This window comes from Aptenodytes patagonicus, chromosome 2 (genome assembly GCF_965638725.1).
Source record: "Aptenodytes patagonicus chromosome 2, bAptPat1.pri.cur, whole genome shotgun sequence".
NCBI classification, from domain to species: Eukaryota; Metazoa; Chordata; class Aves; order Sphenisciformes; family Spheniscidae; genus Aptenodytes; species Aptenodytes patagonicus.
Window position 1 is genome coordinate 101,924,319 of NC_134950.1, and position 18,558 is coordinate 101,942,876.

Consider the following 18,558-nt stretch of genomic DNA (forward strand, 5'->3'; position numbering starts at 1 on the left):
GAAACACTGTTGCTAAAAAAGTTTGGTCCTGGGTTTGTGGGGGTTTTTGTGGCGATGCGCCGGGACCAAACGGGCTGCAAAGGCAGGGGGGCGGGAGCGGGAGTCCAGATCAACCCCCGCCATTTCGCGGTGTGGGTGCTCCCCGGGTCCCCGCTGCCCTGGGGTCCGCTCTCGGAGTGGGCAAGCCAGGGAGTGAGCGTGAGTGCGTGTTTTGGGGGGAAGTCTCCCTGAGGAGGGGGCGGCGGCGATGGGGGGGGGAGGGGTGCTCTGAGCGGAGGGGCCCCATCCTAGCCTGGGGAAGCAGGTTGAGATAAGGGCGGCGAGGCGCCTTCCCAACCCCCGGGCCGAGCTGGGCGGTGCCGGGGGCCGGCTGCAGGCGGAGGAGGAGGAGGAGAACGAGGGCAGGATATTCCTGAATGAACGGCTCCCTCCTCACCCCACACCTCCGCCCGGCGCCCGGCTCCCGCCTCCCTCCCGCCACTCGCCGGTGTCGCTTCGAGGCGCAGCCAGTTTCTATAGCGACGGCGCTGGTCCACGGCTCTTCCGAGTAGTAACAAAGCCGGCTGCCCACTGCCGGGCCGGGGCTGAGGGGGGCCGGGGCTCCCTCTCCCGAAGATACCCCGCCCGCCTGCGGCGCCCCAGACAGGTACGGAGCGAGGGGCTCCCCGGCGGCCGCCGCCCGCCCCCGTCGCGGCTGGGTGATCGCCGTGCGGCCGCGGCGCCCCCAGCCAGGCGGCGGGGCTCGGGGACCTGCCGCTGGGTCACGGCTGCGGGAGAGGATCCCCCCGCCCCGGGCCGGGCGGCGGCGGGCGTCGCCTGAGGCGCGGCCCGGGGCGGCTGAGGGGCGGCGGGCCTCGCCTGAGGGGCGGCGGCGGGCGGCTGAGGGGGAGAGGGGGACGCGTCCGTCCCTCCGTCCGCGTCTGTGGCAACTGATCGAGAGCGGGGAGGGGTGCCGCAGGTACGCCCGAGGCGGCCCCTTTCCGACTTCGCCTCGGCAGGGCCGGGGGCACAGGGGCGCTTCAGCTCCCGGATAACCGCCGCTCGCCGGGGTGGGCCCGGCAGGTCGGCTCACCTCACCCTCCTGGCGGCGGCGTTAGGGGTGCGCTGGCGGGGGAACGATACGGGCGGGCTCCGCGCCCTGGGCTGCAACCGGTGGGCTCGGCTTTCCCTTTCCGCCGGGGACAGCCCTTCCCCTCGTCAGTTAAGATTACCCTTGATAATAATAATTTTATTATTGTTGTTGTTATAAAAATATGCTTTGCCCCCCCCGGAAATTTTGTGGTTACAAAGTTTAATTTGTTCAGCTTTATAAAGTAATGTTGAATAGGATGATAGTTTCAAAATGCACTACTTATTTTAAAAAAAATGAAGTCTAAAGCATTGGTGCTGAAGAGTAACCAGAAAATTACTGCTTGGTTTTAGGAGTAAGTGTATTAAAAGGTTTTATGTGAAAAGAGTCTGTAGCTTTCGGAGTCAGCCTAGCTCATTAGAAGACCGACCTAAGGTAAGATGGTAGAGATGGTCAAACGTAACACGTTTGCTTATCTCGGGCAACCAAGGTTAGTCAAGAATTAGCCACCCTTAGCTCTTGAGATACTAATGTCAGAGGGTCGATGGGAAGGTCATTAGCAGGACAGTTGCCTGAGCGCTGTTTGTAGTGGCTGTATGGATAACATCTGAATCGTAGTGGCTGTATGAATAACCATGCATTTCAGCAGAAGCTTAAAATTCAGAGCAACTTCCCAATGATAACAGAACGGCTGACCTTGCATGATGAGGTCCTAAGAAGCAGCCATTATGGTTCGTTGCTGAGTGATTTAGGAAATAAACTGGTTGATGGGCCAAGGCAAAATTGTACTGTGACATGTGTGCAGCCAGCAGGATGCTCTAGATGGGAATCTTCTTGGGTGGGAACAAGAAAAAAACGGGAAATAGTATGTGAGATGGGAAGAGTGTGGCTATCCTAGTTATTGAATGGGTGGACAAGAATTGAAATTTTAAATGATATGTAATCTAAATATCAGATTATTTGAGCTTTAAAACACTATACGTAAGGTAATATCAGGGCATCAGAACCCAAAGGCTAAGTATTGACTGGAAGAAGTTTGAGAGGTATATAAAAATAGTGACTGTTAAATGAAAAGTGGAGCTACCAATACCATTTAAGTAAAAGATGTGAAAATATTTTATAGGTTGGAAAGAGAAGATACAGCTCTTTTCAGCAATCATGAATACAAGTAGCATATAAAATGGAGACAGGTTTCTCTTGCAAGAAATGTATAACAGAAATTAAGTTTTAAATGAGGGTTAATCAAGGTTAAACATCTCTCGATATAAAATTGAAATGAGAAATATCATAGCAATAGATACAGTGGAATTCAGATCTAGTTTGTTAAAAACAAAACAAAAAAGTGGAATTTCTTACTTATGTTGATTGCAGTGTTTTGCCCGGTGTTTAGAAGTGTTTGTCCTTTGCTTCTTTCAGAAGTGTCACAACAGTTGTTTTCTTGAAAAAGTTATAACCTTCTGAATGACCTCTGTTTTTCATGCAACACTGAGAAGCAAACCCTTGAGTTTATTAAATGTGTAAAAATGGAGACCTCAGATTAGTTTAGCGTGATGGAAAATAGCATTTCAAGACCATAGTCTGGGCTCTCTGAAATTGAATGCACCTAGCAGGAAATAAAAGGTCAGCTGTGTATAATGAAGACCTGGGGACTTCTATTCCCTTAGCTGCATGGCAGAGAATGAGAAACATCAGAACTCAGTATGATCTTGCCCTAAAAGCTAAAGGGATAGGCAAAATATTTATGGTTATGCTGCCACGTGACATTTCAGTCCTGAAATTGTTCTATGTGGAACAATTGCAAACTCCACTTGATGAAGTTTGTCAGAGGAAAAAACAATGTAGTAGTTGAGGCAGTACCAGGAAAGAACAAGATAGCTCGCTATAGGTAATATGTCTCATAATATAGCCTGACATGTATAAGGGCTTCTAATGGTCTAAACAGTTCTAGCACTTAGATCACAGTCTCTCAGACTGTCATTTCATACCTTTCTGATGCTCCTCAGTCCAGACTAGGTTTATAGGAAGCCTGTTCTCAAATTGTCATGAAAGCATCCTCTAAAGCTGTGCACTCTGTACAGTGATTTAAGGCCCCTGCAGGAGTCTGCTCGCCAGTATTCCTCTTGCTTTAATCAGTCTGAGTTTAACATGTTTGTCTATATCTCAGGTTTGATGACTGTTAAATGTTTTTCTGGAGATGTATGTGCGCTTGCTGTAGCCAGCAGCTATTTCAAGTATACAGGGACACTTATCACCTGCTGTCTAGAGGCTGTGATTTCAGTCCTTCTAGCAAGGTTGCTAAGGAGTATTAGGGATCCTTGGAGAGCAAACCTTGGGAAATTCTCCTGTGGCCTTTGCACATGTTGTGTGCTGAAGCGCTTCCTATCCAATATAAACTACTGTTCTGACAGTAATACAGTATGGGCAGATGCCTACCTTAGAGTAGTGTAACATGGTAATTGTGACTTTGTAGTATAAAGAAAACATTTGCAAGTGTGAGAGTGCTGCAGTAAGCTACCAAGAGCTCAGGCCTCCTGAAAATGTACCTTAGGTTTCAAATTCATTTGAAAAGACACATAAAGAAGTACCAGATGTGCAGCTTTTAACCTACTATAACTCTACAATTTTTTAAACCCAATCCTCTGTGGTTTCATTCAGCTTGGGTTTCCTGCAGAGATGATGCAGCACAGCAGTTTAGGCACAATAAATGCCATAATTAAGCATACTTTTCGTTTTCACATTTTATCTTCTTCACTATAGACGAATCCAATTTTTCAGATCTGATGGTGGCTTACAGCTAACTTATTTTGAAATGAGGGGATGTTCATGTGAGGGCTTAACTTTGGTAAATTTCCAAATGAATGGAAGTCTTTATTAACTGTCCAGACAAGATCTACGCAAACATTCAGTAAAAGTTTAAATTACACAGCAGCAATTTAAGTTTAGTCCAGGTAGTGTGAAAACCTGACATGCTCCAGCATATCCAAAGTGCTGAGCGGAGACTTGAAATTCATTAAGGGTTTGCCTGATGTCTCTTGCCATTTCCAGGAAATTTAGCCAAAGTGTAACAAAGTTGTGGTTCTCTGAAAGACTCAGGTTCACAAGTGTTTTGTAGGTATGTATTGCATTTTGAAAGTAGCATCTATAAAGATTACTACTGCTGGTGCTGCCATGTTCAGAAATTGAGGGAGGGATGGGGATGGACTGTCTTATCTCTCAGCTCTCCTGCCTCAATTAGGAGTTGCCCAAGTTATTAGGAGAAATGGTAGCCTGGCAGAAAGAAAGGGGTGTGACAATCTGGGCTTGTGAATAGCTGTAGGGAAACCTGAAAAAACCTGAAGGTGTATGGGACTGCACTGAGGAACAAGGTGGGGTTTGATGTGCAGCCCATCGTGGAGATGTAGCCCTGGAGTCAAGGGGCATGGTGGGAGAGAGTTACCTGGGACTGGTATGAGGAGGCAGGTTGAGATGGGGCTGGGACTAGAACAGGCTGGTGGAGACCCAGCCAGGAAAATCTCTAGGTATTAGACTGTGTGCTCCAGTTCCTCCCAGTGGATGGCCCAGTTAGGGGCTGAAGGCTTCTTTTAGGCCCCCTTTTGTAAGCTTTCAAGGCTTCATCAGCAATATCTGTGGCAAAAGGTGTTGGTCAGGAAACCCAAGCCTTTCCATAATAGTTTCAGGGCAGGTGGTGTTCCAGGCAGGGGAACTCATCTTGGCAGGCAGTTCATGGCAAAGAAAGAAAACTCCCGTTTCAGATGATAGATGGATAGCCAGTCTGTAAATCTCAGGCAGGAGATGTGCTCCTGTGAACAGCAAGGAAATATTCCCCCCCTTGGTGACTCACAAGCAGTGACCTGATCAGAGTCTGCTTGAAAAAACATCTGACCTTGACGCTTCTACTGTGGAATGTGTGAAAGTGTGAAAACTTTATGTGAAAGTATGGCTTGACCCCCGAGGAGCTACCCTGCAGGTGTTTACCAAGAACCTGCAGAAGCCATTTGCCTCCTAATACATGATGGGGGATCTGGAGTATCTCCACAGTCGTATTCTGTGGTGGAAACAAACCTACTCAAACCTCAAGCTGATACTGGCCTTTCACTCTTTAAACAATTCCTACAAGTAACTCTCAAAAAAGCTTGGAAAGGCCTGCCAGTGCTTCTGCCGCTATTGAAAATATTTAGCTTATTTAACTAGAATTTTATAAACAACTTAAGCAGAAATTTCGGGTAGTGTTTGAATCAGCCTTTGTCCAGGTGAAGTGTTGTATAACATGCGTGTGTAATGAGGGCTTTTATCTTCCTGTATCTTTTTCAGTTCACTGAATTACACTCATACGCTGTTAAAGTGACAGCCAAATGAAAGTCGATGAAGAAAGAAACTGTGCTGTGTTTGGTGCTAGGTTTAAGTAGTGTACAATGAGTGAGTTGTGGGGCCACAAATTAAGGAATGAGAATAAAACAAAGCATTCACTAAATAACCACCAACTATCCCACACGCTCAATGAAGTTTCCTGTGGAAGAAAATGATGTGTGATTGTATGACTAAAATGGTATTGTAATACATACATTCAATAGAAAGCTCATGTTTTGTAATGCTCTAGTACTTGGCTTTGCTTTCAGTATATTACAGACATTTTACTGTGTCCACTAAATCAAAGAGCGCTTTTGTACCTGATGCTTTATTCCTGTAATCAAGTTGCCTCTCATTCTCTGATAAGCTAAACAGATTGAGCTCTTTAAAGCCTTCGCTGGATGGAGTTTTATTCAGCTCCTGAATAATTTTTTTGTGACTGATCTCACTGTTTCTGTGAGAAACTGTCCAATCGTTCAATACCCTTTATAGAATGTGAACATCAGAACTGCGCAAAATATCTTAGTTTGACTCTCACCAAAGCATAAATGCTAATGGTATCTAGAGGAAAAAAACAGCTGTGTTTCCCTCCTCAATCATCCCATGTTGCTAAACCCATGTTGCTAAGATCTCATACTCAGTGATTTGTCCTCTGTGACTTCTATATTCTTTCAGATTATTTGTTTTCCATTAGATAGTTCCCCATTCTCAAGGACTGGTTTGATAATTCCAGACTCTGTATCTGGTTGTATTCAGGTGCATTTTGTTTGAATGAGCCTGGTTTGCCAAATAATCCTGTCCTCTTAATTATTTACTCTTCTGCCAAATTCTTGTGCAATCCATACAATTTATCAGAAGTTATTTTATATTTCCTTGAAGTCCACTGGTAAAAACACTTATTAGCCTTGTCCTCAGCCCCTCCTTTAAAACATGCCTATTTGATGATCCCTTCTGGCAGGCATTAGTGGAGAAATGTCTGTGAATTTTTAATCTGCATGCTTCAATCACAGTATGAGTTAGGTACCCATGTTATGGGAATACACATACCTTTCTCTATAGCAATCTGATACAATAACAATGCAACTAGAAGGCACTTTAATGTTAAAAAGAAATGCTATTTTCTTTTGTTAATTCCTCATTTTGTTTGTATCACTTGAGCAAAGTTGTTGCTAGGTGAAAGCACTCTCTGCATTTCTGAATATTCTAATGTATTTCTCCTTTCTTTTCCCTCCATGGCAGACCTGAAGTTGTCTTATCCTCCCTATAGGTCTCTGAGATAAGTCCTTGATGTTTGTGCTATTAAGTTCAAGGTCGACACCTTGAATAATGCTTGTTAAGTAAATGGAAATGAAATATGATCTTACTAGTCAGATCTATCTAAAAAGACCAAAAGGGAGAGCGCCTTCTGACTGTATAGCTTATGTTATTCTTCATTGGCCATTAGGTGGTATTTTACACTTGAGAAGACAGGCATGGGTACCTGCTCATTTAAAGATCAGCTAACCATGAAAAATTTCATTTCTGGCCCTCTCTGTCTTCTAAAAATTAGGAACAAGTATCTATCCAGTAAGATAAAAACTGCCCTCTTTATACCATAAGTTTCTCTTAGCCTGAAATATTAACACCTTAATCGTAATATACCATGTCTCCCACAGGACAAAGAGAGAACAGAGAACATACCAACAATGAATCATCTGTTTTTGTTATCAGTCATTCAGACACTTTGGTGGTGGATGGATGAATAGATCAAGCCCACAGCTATAAGCCAGCTTGGCAGCTGGCAGGTAAGTCCCTGGAAGCTCACCAAAATGCTTTCTCAAGCATTGCATCTCTATTTTACATGTTGTATTTTGCCAAATCATATCCTAGAATATAAAGTATCTCCTTAAGGCAATAGGATCACACTTAAGCATACATCTGTTTTCAGTGGATCTTAAGCATGTACATACTTGTACATGTGCTCAAGTAGGGATCTGAAGAAGGATGCTTTCTTGGATGGGAAAATAGAGAAACAGCTCTTACAAGACTTAGAAAGAGCGAGGCAGAGCTGAAAATTAATGGTGTGCAGGTGATGTAAAAACAAAGTAATAATATTGCATATCGATGGATCCCACAAAAATCCCAAATGAACTGTTTCCAGTAAATCTTATGTCATCTGTCTCTTAAGAATAAATGAAACTCTCTTACATGACTTTGCCCATCTATGCCATCTGACAGGCAAGTTAAAGCATTTTATAACCCTGGAGTGGAGAAACGTTGAGTGCAGCTGTGTCTCCGTACCTTCCCCTGGTATATCTCCCAAGACAGCTTGTCCCACAGTAGTGTGCTGTGCTTATGGATCTGGCAACATTTGCATTATGAAGCTTCTTTTTATGAATTTATTGTAACATGGCCAAAACATTTGCTTCATGCTCAAGTGTGGTTGAGAATATGAATTCTCATTGACTTTGACATGCCTCCCTCCTCCCTGTCCCACAATAACACGTAGAAAGAAACTCTCTGGGGTTCTTTTTAATGCAGCTTTGTTATTCAGATATGGCTACGAATAAGTTGAACAGCCTTCTGAACTTCGTTCCCTGTTAAAAATTAAGTCGTCTGCCTATTTTTCTGTTACAGTAAAGTAAAATTATTCATAAAAAGAAATGTCAGTAATGCCAGTCTTGTAATTTGTTTTCAGTTTTAATAACATTAATATGATGCTTGACTCACTGCTTGTCATGTATATAGATAGCTCATATAGTGCGTGTGTATTTGAAATTCTGTAGGCCTCTTGAGAGGGTAACAGCTTTTTTGTAGTTCTAGTCCACACGCACACATGTGCACACACAACATATTTATATATGCTACCCCCTCAAGAGAACTATAGTATTTTAAATTATGCAGATATGCACAGTTGTATATTTATATTTGCCAGATAGACCAAGGGTATAAATTGACATCACAGATACATGTGTGGAAATTGCCTACATACGGTGCTGTAAATTACTCTGCAAACAAGTTCATCCCCGTCACCTTTTTGCCCGTTGCTCAAGGAAGAGAAACAATTTCACACAATAAGATCAGTAAAGAGCAGCTGTGGACACAATTCTATGCAGGTGTCCGAAAAAGAAGTATCTATCCACTGACTGTAAAATAGCAACTTGTAACAAACAATCCTGCTGCGTATTTGATGCCGCCTCCTCTTTACTGCTTCATTCTGCACCTCTTTCAATAGCAGCGTTGTGTCTTTATACTTAGTTTTGTCACACCTTTTTTTCATTTATGATCTTGTCTGTGTGAGTACAGAAAAGCCAACCTCATTGGAACACAGATTTTTTTTTTTTAAAAGGTGTTTCAAAGAGTTATCCTAGATGTTTTATTTTGCTGCTCACACACTAGCAATGTTAACCAAAGCACTGATAAAGAGCAAAAAGAAGCATGAAATAATGCTATGACAAATAATAACTCCTGGGAAACAAAAAAAATAATATACAGTGATCAGCACATGACTGTCTATATTGAAAAGTAAGGTTAATATCACCCCATTACTTCTGGCCCAGAACTCTTTTGATCATGTTTGAAGAGTTATATTTGTCTTGGGACGTTTGGAGAATTGGCGGGGGGCCGGCTTCAATCAACAATTGCTTTGATGTTTGTATATGCATAAAATTAAAGTTCAAGTGTGTGTGTGTGTGTGTTATAGTAATGCACATAGCTGATGGATTAGATTCATTATTTGTTGTTAAAACGTTAGCAATATCTTTGATGGACAAGATGCAATACAGCCTTTGCTGTGCAGAATTTAGGGTCTAAACAGACAGAAGCGAGGCCGGTAGGGTATGTCAGTAAATTCCAGAGAAAGAGATTAATATTATTTGGCATCACTTTTTAGTCGAAATGGATTGGAATGGTTTGCTGGGTTTTGTGTGGGTTTTTGTTTGGTTTGGTTTTGGGTTTTTTTACGGTAGGAAAGATGGAAGGTATGGGTCTTTGGGGAAGAAATATGAATTAGGAGTGGGATTTCTGGACTGGCATGTGGATGAGAATGAATTTGTATCCTGACAGTATGCCTGTTAAAATACCTAACTTTGCACTGCCAGTACACACTGCAATGTTTTCATCAAATTTTCTAGAGAATACACTGAAGGAGTGTGGAGTGCTCAGATAATAGGCAAAGTCTGAAAGACTTGTAGAAAAAAAATCAAACAACCCACATAATTGCAAGATCATATCGTTCTGAGGAAAGAAACAAATCTTGGGAAAGCAATTTCATCAGCATTCATAGCACTAAGCAGTGGCACAGTTCCTGTGAAGCCTGCTCCAGAAATGACGTCATTTGTCCACCGTGACATACTAGGCCACTCAGACTGGCACACAAATACTGAACAGCTGCCCCACACAAATCCAGTTGCATGTCCCTAGCAAAAGAAAGACTCTAGTCAGATATATGAATGGTTACTCACCCACCTGCAAAAAGAAATGCAGTGTGCCAGGCAGCAAACAGCAAGCATCATACATTCACTGATGAGCAAAGTTATAATGGGAAAACCACAGGGAATTGTGTTGATAGGAAATGGGCAAAGGCTGGGGGTCTGTTCCATTAAACCCGCTGGTTCCAGCGAGGACACTGACAAAGCTTACTTGCCATGTACAGCTCCAGATGTCCATGAAACTTTTTTTTTCCCAATTTTTCTTTCACATAAGCAAAGAATGGCACTACCACTGACACACCAGAGATGGTCCTTGGTCTGCTGGAGGTCTGAGAGGAAGGGAACTGAAGTGGTATAGCACTGCTCTGCCTCTCCGCAGTGCCCGCTGCCCTGGAAAGACTGAGGTTAAAAGTTGTGGCCATTGCGTTCCTGTAGCTGGCTTTTAGGCTCTGGGATACGACAGGCAAGATATGCACAGGTCACACCAGTTTTAGAGTTTCTCTTAGTTTCATTTGGAACCGAAAAGGGCCGTTGTTAAGGAATAGAAGAGTATAGAGACATCTTTGATCCTCTGCCTAGACTGAGTGAATTAGCTAAATGGTAAATATCTCGCATTGTGCAATCATTACTGTTCATCATTGTGACAGGCCGGAAAGAGCAAACATGATAATTAATATGAGGCATTGTGATAATGGCATTGTGCCCCAGCTTTAAATTGTTTAAACCGAGCTTCTGTTTTATTTAAGTAGTTCCCTGATAATTCTGTTAAATCTTCAGTCTTGAATCAGCATTTAAAATAGAGACATCTTGTGTCCTCTGGCTGAAGTGGGCTTAGAGGCGGGGAATGTCTGTGTTTGTATGTTCTCCCTCCATCAATATCCCCATAGAGTACTGACTGTAGACCATAGCTATGACTGAATATCTTTCTTGAAATGTCAGATAAAATTATCTAGCTAAATATTATTGTACACATATGCTACTTGTAGAAAACATTAATTTATCAATGTAATGTTCAAAGAAATACATTGAGCTACTTTTCTTCTGCGTTTTCAGAAATGCAGTGTTTTACTCCAGTTGAACAACAGTCACTAGCAACAATATTCTACCTGATGTGGTTTTTTTTATGAGGAGATAGTAGTGCTCGTTTCAAATGTGAAAATTGCAATTTCAGTTTTTATCCTGAAGTATCACATATCTCTGTATTTTCCCCAACATATAGTAATGTATTTAGAAGCATGAAATCATAGTGTGCGAGGCAACACAGTCCTTCCTCTGTAACCCTTCCTGGACAATGCCCTGTATGTTAGACCTGATTTTGAAAATCAGAATAATCAAAAAAGTAGTATATTACAAAGAAAATTATCTGAGAATGTGACCGTTCATGTAAAAATATATACATATACAATTTATCTTTATTTGATAGTGCAGTTCATGCATGATTCAAATAAAAGTAATCAATGGTCAGTCTTGTTTGTATGTTTCTTTTAATGTTCGTTCACAGTGCCATGAAAGTGTAATGAATAGAAGCCCATGGATGAAGACAGGCATACGGAAATTGCGTTAAGTGCCTTTGCTAAAACTGAGGACACTCCCTTGATGGCCAGCCTCATGTTAGAGGTAGAGAGGAGATTGCCACCCTCAGGGACGACTAGACCCCAAGCTATGACCCAGCTGGCAACTCCATATAAGTAAGGGGTAAAATGTCATCTGCCAAACAGACTCAGGGAGAATTTAACAAATCTTATAGCAGTAGCCAACATTTCCAAGCAGGTATTTTCTTAGTTAGGGATTATGGAAGTCAAGGGGGTATTAAGCTAGCTTTGTTTCTCCAGAGCAGTGCTGTGATCTGTACTGACCATAGGAGGTAGATGTCAATGCTTGTCAAACCTCTCGTATACTCTACTCAACTACTGTCTCTTGTGTGGCTGTGCAGACCTTCCTCATCATCTTGTGTTTGCTTTGTGTGTGGGGTAGCAATGTGCATGGTATGAGAAGTTGCCTTGGATCTGCCCCCTGAATCAGTGAAAGAGCCAAGGGGGATATGAGTGAATTCTTCACTGTGAGTCAGGCTTTGAAACAGGTGCCCAGGGGAGTTGTGGACCCTCCATCATCACTGGAGACATTCAAAACTAAAATGGACAAGGCCCTGAGCAAATATAACTTCAGACCTGTCTCTGCTTTTGTTGAGAATTGCAATGGGAACCTTGATTGGTGTGAATGGGATTGTATGGGTGTGGAAGCACCAAAGTAACAATGGGAGAAGGGCTATAAGAACTGTGTGAGGGCTATGGCACCCAGATTAGGAGGCCAAGATAACAGCACACATCTACATGCAGCTTCTCAGGACACCCACATCAGGAGACAGGTCAGTGAATAAATCCTGATGATTCTCAGAGGTGGGACAGGATGAAGAGATTGTTTGCTGTTGGTGCCTAAAGACAACAGAAAGGCGCATCCAGCAGCAGCACATGGTTGCCAACCTAAAAAGAACCCAGAAGTTAGGATGAGGACTGGATAGCTGGCATCCCTTGTCCACCATGTCATTGCAAGGAATGTATCTCCATTATGAATGCTGGACAGACTATTTGGTTATATATGCCTGGTGCTTGTGAGCACATGGGTTGGAGTGAGATCAGCACCCTCACGTTCTGTAAGATCTCACATTGAGCTCTACTAAACTGCTGGTACACAGTGTTGCAATATTGTTTTCTAGACTTTTCGGGAAGTGAGGTTTGGACCAGATGACCTCCAGAGGTTCCTTCCAATCTAAATTCTGTCATTCTGTCACTTGAATGCAAGAATTAGTGGAGTATGTTCCATGGTCTCCACTGCGCAGGAGGTAAGATTAGTATAGCTTTATGGTTCTTTCTTAAATCTTACATTTTTGTCTTCATTTGTTCCAACTACCCATGTCCTCACAGGTAAGGATTAAAGTTTTTTTGTTTTCTTTTTTAAAAATGGATTGAGTCATCCAGGTACAAGAAAAAAAATCCTGAATCATCTTCAGAGCATAAAAGTTAGTTTCATATTCCCAAGAGGGGTTGTTTTGACTATCTGTTAAATAATCTTGCACTTGAAAAAATTCCATTCTGTGGATCTTTTTGATCAAAAGGCTGTAAACCTCTGAACTTCAGGGAGCTGGGATTGAAATGTCATCTCAGTTGTTGACTGAGACAGGATCAATCACAAACAATGAGGATTATGTATCCACTTAAAAAAAAAAATACAGTGCCCAGACTGAACTCCCCAATTTGCAGACCTCATCTTGTAATGTTCTTCAGTGTGCTGAGCTGACTGTATGAGGCTGGAGCCACAAATAATCTCTCTCATTCGTCTCTACTGTAATGTTGCTGTATATATATAGAATGAAGGCATGTTACTCAAAATCATGCATGTCTGTCAGCTCCACCGCAGACCAGGAGTTGTGCTTGTTGGTTTGTGTATTGTCTGAGAAAATACTGTTTCTTTAAAAACACTAAAGGATCTGGTATGAACCCCATCACCCGCTCCTTGTCCAGCTTTTACCCTCAATAGAATTTCCTGTTAAAAGAACCAAGCCATTTGTCATGTTGGTGGTCTGACAGCTCAGGGAGTAAATGTGAATGCATCTCTTCCCTGCATCACTCTCCTCCCTCCCCCAGTCTCTCCTGTTGTTGTGGGGTTTTTTTGATAGCTACTAACACTTGTGATTGTGCTTGATAGTGAGAGAATTTGGTTATACAACAAAATAAAACAGTTTTCTCCTGAATTTTGCTTTGGCTGGTTCTCTAACATTTCACTGTAGCTATTTTGCTAGTATCTCCAGTATCGAAATGAATTCCACGTTTTGTTCCTACGTCCTCTCCCGCTTTATCATTCTGTTATTATTTATCACATTCATTCTCATCAGCATGGTGGGCAACAGAAGCAAGATCTCATTTCTCCATTTATTTTCATATTCAGATTGGTACCAAATTTTCCTATCATCTATTCTTGTGTAACACACAAAATTTTCCTCACCTTCCACCTCTGCCTATGCCTTAATATTTTCTTACTTTGATTCCTGTAACTTGTAACATATAACCTGTAACCTACTCTTTCCTAGCTGACTTGACACTTCCATGCTTCCCTTCCCCTTATCTAAACCCCTTGTATCTTTTTTGGCCGTCTTCCTAAACCATATAATTCTGCATCTTTGAAACTCACCACAAATTCACTTTGTGTATCAACTCAGACTTTTTTTTATTACATTCAAACGTTCTCCCCCTGCACGTGCTTTCTGCTGTGTTCCTTAGCATGCCAATTTAGAAACCGTTTTTCCTAAATTTTCTTCAGTTGCCCTTACCTCCCTCTGCCCACACTATACATAAAACTCTTTCAGATTCAACATTCCACTGCCCTCTCTTTTCTCTGATTCAACACTCTCTTCTGTAAGGATCCCAAGAATCTGAGAGAGCAATCTTGTAAATTGTATTCTGTGCTCAGTTACACTCGTGCAACACCAGTAACTCAATGGAATTTATCTCAGTGGCTTTGCACAGGTATAAGCAAGAGTAAAATTTACTGCAGAGTGCTTAGAAAAGATAGTGGGCATTTACTTTGAAGGTCCTGTTTTGTTCCATTTAGATCTGGTGCTTAATAATGTTGTTATTAAAGTGTCACTGCAAGATGTCTTATAGTCTTTAAAGACAATTATAACGCATAGTGCTTAGTTTCCTTTTCTGAGTAGCTAAGTTAAAATCTTAGCAGGTGAAATGGTTAAGGATTGCTATTGATGGTGAGTGGGATCTAAAGTTCTTTCAGAACCATTGGTATAATAAGCCAGTGGTTCCACCTGGTATGTTCACAGAATGAGACACATCTGAGGCTGTAATGTCTCATTTGGACATGATACCAAGTCTGTGTGAGTGTATCAAATACTTCATTCACATGATGTTCAATCAGTAAGTCCTTCAGACTTGATATCCTGCCAGTGGGGCTGCCACAATTCATGTATTCATAAACATTGTCCTTGAGATCTTGTCTGCTCCTTTCTGCACAACCCAGTGTATTAAAAGAAGTTTATCTTTTTGGGTAGGGGACGGTATCCTGCAGTTTTTATGAATTACTAGATTGCCATCATCGTTCTTTACTGATGATGTTCCCTGGTTGGAGTTATATATTATGAAGCACAGTTGTTTCCAAGATTTAATAATGTGACAATTAAAAACCAATATTTTTTTTCAGTAACAGACCCAAGGAGAAATTAATGGTTGTTTGTGTCAGTCTCCTAGTCAATTCAATGTGACTTTTGCCTTAGCAGGGATTACAGATTTAGGAACTGAATAAATGATGCAGTAACAAATTTTAGAAACATCAAAAAGGTTTTTATTCTATGAAACAGAAACCAAGAAAAGCATATAGTATTCTTCTAGTGCTTAATTCTACCAGCTTTCTCCCCGTTACCCCAATAAATAGGAATTTTGCCTGAGAAAGGCCTGCATGTATGTCCTAAGAAAATGTTTGCATCCAAGATTTAATTTCTGCTGTCATTTTCCAAGCTAATCTCAGTGAGAAGATTTGATGAACGAATCCCTCAAGTTTTTCTTAACACATCTTTAGAACTACCAGCTACCATAAGGAAAGCAACAGGAAGACAACTTTTTTTCCAAACAAAAGGCTTTTTTAAGACAAAAGCCAATGGGATTTGTTCACATTATATTTGCAAGCATTGCATCTCATTTGGTTGAATCAGTCTTGATTTACACAAGAGGATCTAGTTTACAGTATCTTTGTCTAATGAATTATCAATATGCCCTTTTGCCATTTTGCTAATCAAAAGGCTTTTAACCACTCTGGCCTAAAAGTAAAGGATACTTTTATTGCTGTACTATACCATAAATTGCATCACTGAAAATACTGTACAGAGCTTTTTATTTTATGCAGTTGAGTGGGATCATTGAAAGCTAGAGGTTTGGGCATAGACAGCATGATATTCTATCACCTTTTGCTGTAGAAAAGGAATGCTTCATTAACAAGGCAAAATTGCCACTAGGACTGGCTGAAGTAAGTCAGAAATTTCAGTCTGAATCATTGGGTCAAAAGAATTTCACAAAGGGGTAGGCATGTTCTGGCAGTCCTTTCCCAGATCCTCTCATTCAATCAGTGGGACTACACAGATAGCTCTCATTTATCTTAATACATGCAGTGCATTTGGTACAAGAAAGCAGCTTTGTCCTTAGTAATCAATCTTAGATGTATATGTAGAATTCTTTGTTTGTTTAAAGCCGTAACTGTTAGCGTGTTCAACTAATCTGAGATCTGCAAACTTCCGTTTGAATTCCACGCTTACAGTTTGGTCATTTGACTTGATCTGGTACGTAAAGCTGTGGTTGTTGCTGTGTAACGGGCCTTTGGCAGCAGTCATTTGTTCTGGTGAATCCACTTAACATAAAATTCACTATCTGAGCAGCTGCTTCTGCTACTCCCTCAATCCACCTTTGTCTAATGATCCATCCATATAGCAGAGTTCTGTGAAAGCCCTTGAGAAACAGGAGTCTCTCAGGGGAAAAATCACGAAAGTTAGAATTTTTTCAAACCTTCTACTGCAGGCCTTGTTTCTTCAAACATGCAAGACATTAATGGGCATGACAAAACTTTAGAAGGCACCTGTATGGAGGAACACAGCCAGACATGATGTGAATAGCAACATTTACATAAAGTTTTGAGTAAGCGGAGATGGAAGTCTCCCATTTTCTGTGGCTACTGATCCTCTGAGATACTCAGTTCAAACTGAGACATACCTAAGTTTGGAAACTCTGAGAACGAAAGGTAAAATTTTTACTGTCTTCTAGGATATCTCCTATCACATTTCAAAATGCAGTCTCCCATAGCTTAACACTGTACAGTGACTGGTTACAGATAGGCAAGATATTGGCACAGGTTGTAGACAAACCTCAGCATATTAGCACAGGATGATGGAGTGGGAAATGATACATAACTTTGGCTGAATCTCCTACGAACCAGATTAACTTAGCTCATCCAGAACTACATGTTGCTATAGCTAGGTTGCTTCCAGTACCAGATCTGGCTGAGTTATATCGACACTGCACTGCAGTTTAAAGTGTAGATGTACTCGCTGTTGCAAAATATATCCACCACAATTAATGTGAAATGCACTTCAGGGTGCCCTTTCTTAGGGTGCGCTTTCTGAGAGAGCCCTCCAGAAGCAGAGAAGGACAAATATGAGCTCAGAAGTCCTCAAGGAATACTGTAATCATTTTACTCTGGAGAAGAGACTAGAACTGGATTTTACTCAATTTCACAGAGAGCTCCTTCTGTCAAGAAGCCAAACCCAAGGAAAAAGGTATATTTTAACTTGCCACAAATTATGTGGCCTGTGTTTGCAGAGATGTGAAAAAGTCATAGATTCACAGTGGATGCTATGCTGCCTTTTGCACTGATTATTAGTGCAATACTTACAATTTCATAAACTGTGGTCTAGTAGGCTAACAAACAGCACTGTGCTGTACTGGTGCTTCAAGCATGGAGCTTTCCATGGAAAAGTAATAGCATAAATAAAACCTAATGCTTCTTAGCTTCCAAATAGATAGTACATTTCTAAAGTCTTTTTTCCTAGATCTTCAGTTCTTTGCAAATTGTATGCATTCAGCACACTGGAAATGAAGCCATAGTGAAATACGTGTTATCCTCTAATGTCTAGTAAATAAGGTCACTTACTAACTCATCTTTCTAGTATCCCTTTTTGGAAAAGAGGCTTATGTAGTAGAACATTCAGAAGCCTCCTATTCACTTGCTTAAGTAAAAGCAGAGCAGAGGAGATTCATTATTTAAAATATTTTAAAGAAAACTGTCATTTAAAACATCTGGTATTTTAAGATGCTCTTCATTATGTTTCTGTTCTATCAAAAAATTTTTTCTTAGTAGAAGGCAAGAAATGCTTTTCACTTCCTGCTTTATTCCATAAGCCTCAGCCAAGCTGCTCATTTGTGATACTGTATAGAAAACCTGATATCCTTGGGAATACTCACTGAAAAGCTGCTGTGTTGATGTTGGGATTTATGTTATATTAAGTGAAATCCAGAACTTGTTAGTGTTCTATTTTCTAGTTTTTCTAGCCTGGTACTATATGTTGCAAAACACTTAAATTAAAATCCCTATTCGTTATTACCAGTTAAGAAAATACCAATATCTGGTCTCAGTTATTAATTCACACTAAGCCAGGTAAATAGGCAAGTGTAATGAGACTCTACAGATTTTATTGCTTCTTAAAACTTTAAAATTCCCTTTTATGTTCCTTCTATCTGGCTTTGGGGTTTTTGGTTTGGGGATTTTTTTCTAATTAGTTTAATAGACAAGCCGTGTTTCTGAATATGTCTTGATTACTACCAAAATTTCTGAAGCAATGCTTTCTGTTCCTGGATTTTGTATTTTAAATATGCTCAACTGGCATACTTCAAACATTTTGATTCAGTTTAGCTTTTCAACTGTTATAACTACAAATGACATAAAAATGCTGTAGCTCTGCTCAAAGCAAAGACAATTTCATACCCTCCATTGAGTTCGTGAGACTTGACCAGTGTAACTCTTTTGGATGATGGAAAATTTGGAAAGTCCAGGTTGTCCTTGCCCCAAAAAACAATTGGCAACTCTTGCTGAAACACGTTTTCCAACTGCTTTGCAGATTCATATTGATCAGATTTAACTTGATTGGATTAGCTGCCATTGCGGCACTGTATTTCTACCAGAAACACA

At 41.2% G+C, this 18,558-nt stretch overlaps 1 protein-coding gene across 3 annotated transcripts in view; it reads left to right on the forward strand.

Moving 5' to 3' along the window:
- The first annotated feature begins 463 nt into the window (after positions 1-463).
- Positions 464-18,558, forward strand: part of RNF182 (ring finger protein 182) — a 30,019-nt gene continuing 11,924 nt past the window's right edge. For 2 of the 3 annotated variants that reach the window (XM_076330597.1, XM_076330598.1), the window contains exons 1-3: positions 464-646; positions 7,072-7,200; positions 12,539-12,664. The gene's annotated coding sequence lies outside the window, so the exon portion shown is untranslated. The remainder of the gene's footprint in view (positions 647-7,071; positions 7,201-12,538; positions 12,665-18,558) is intronic. The other variant, XM_076330599.1, reaches the window with a different exon arrangement.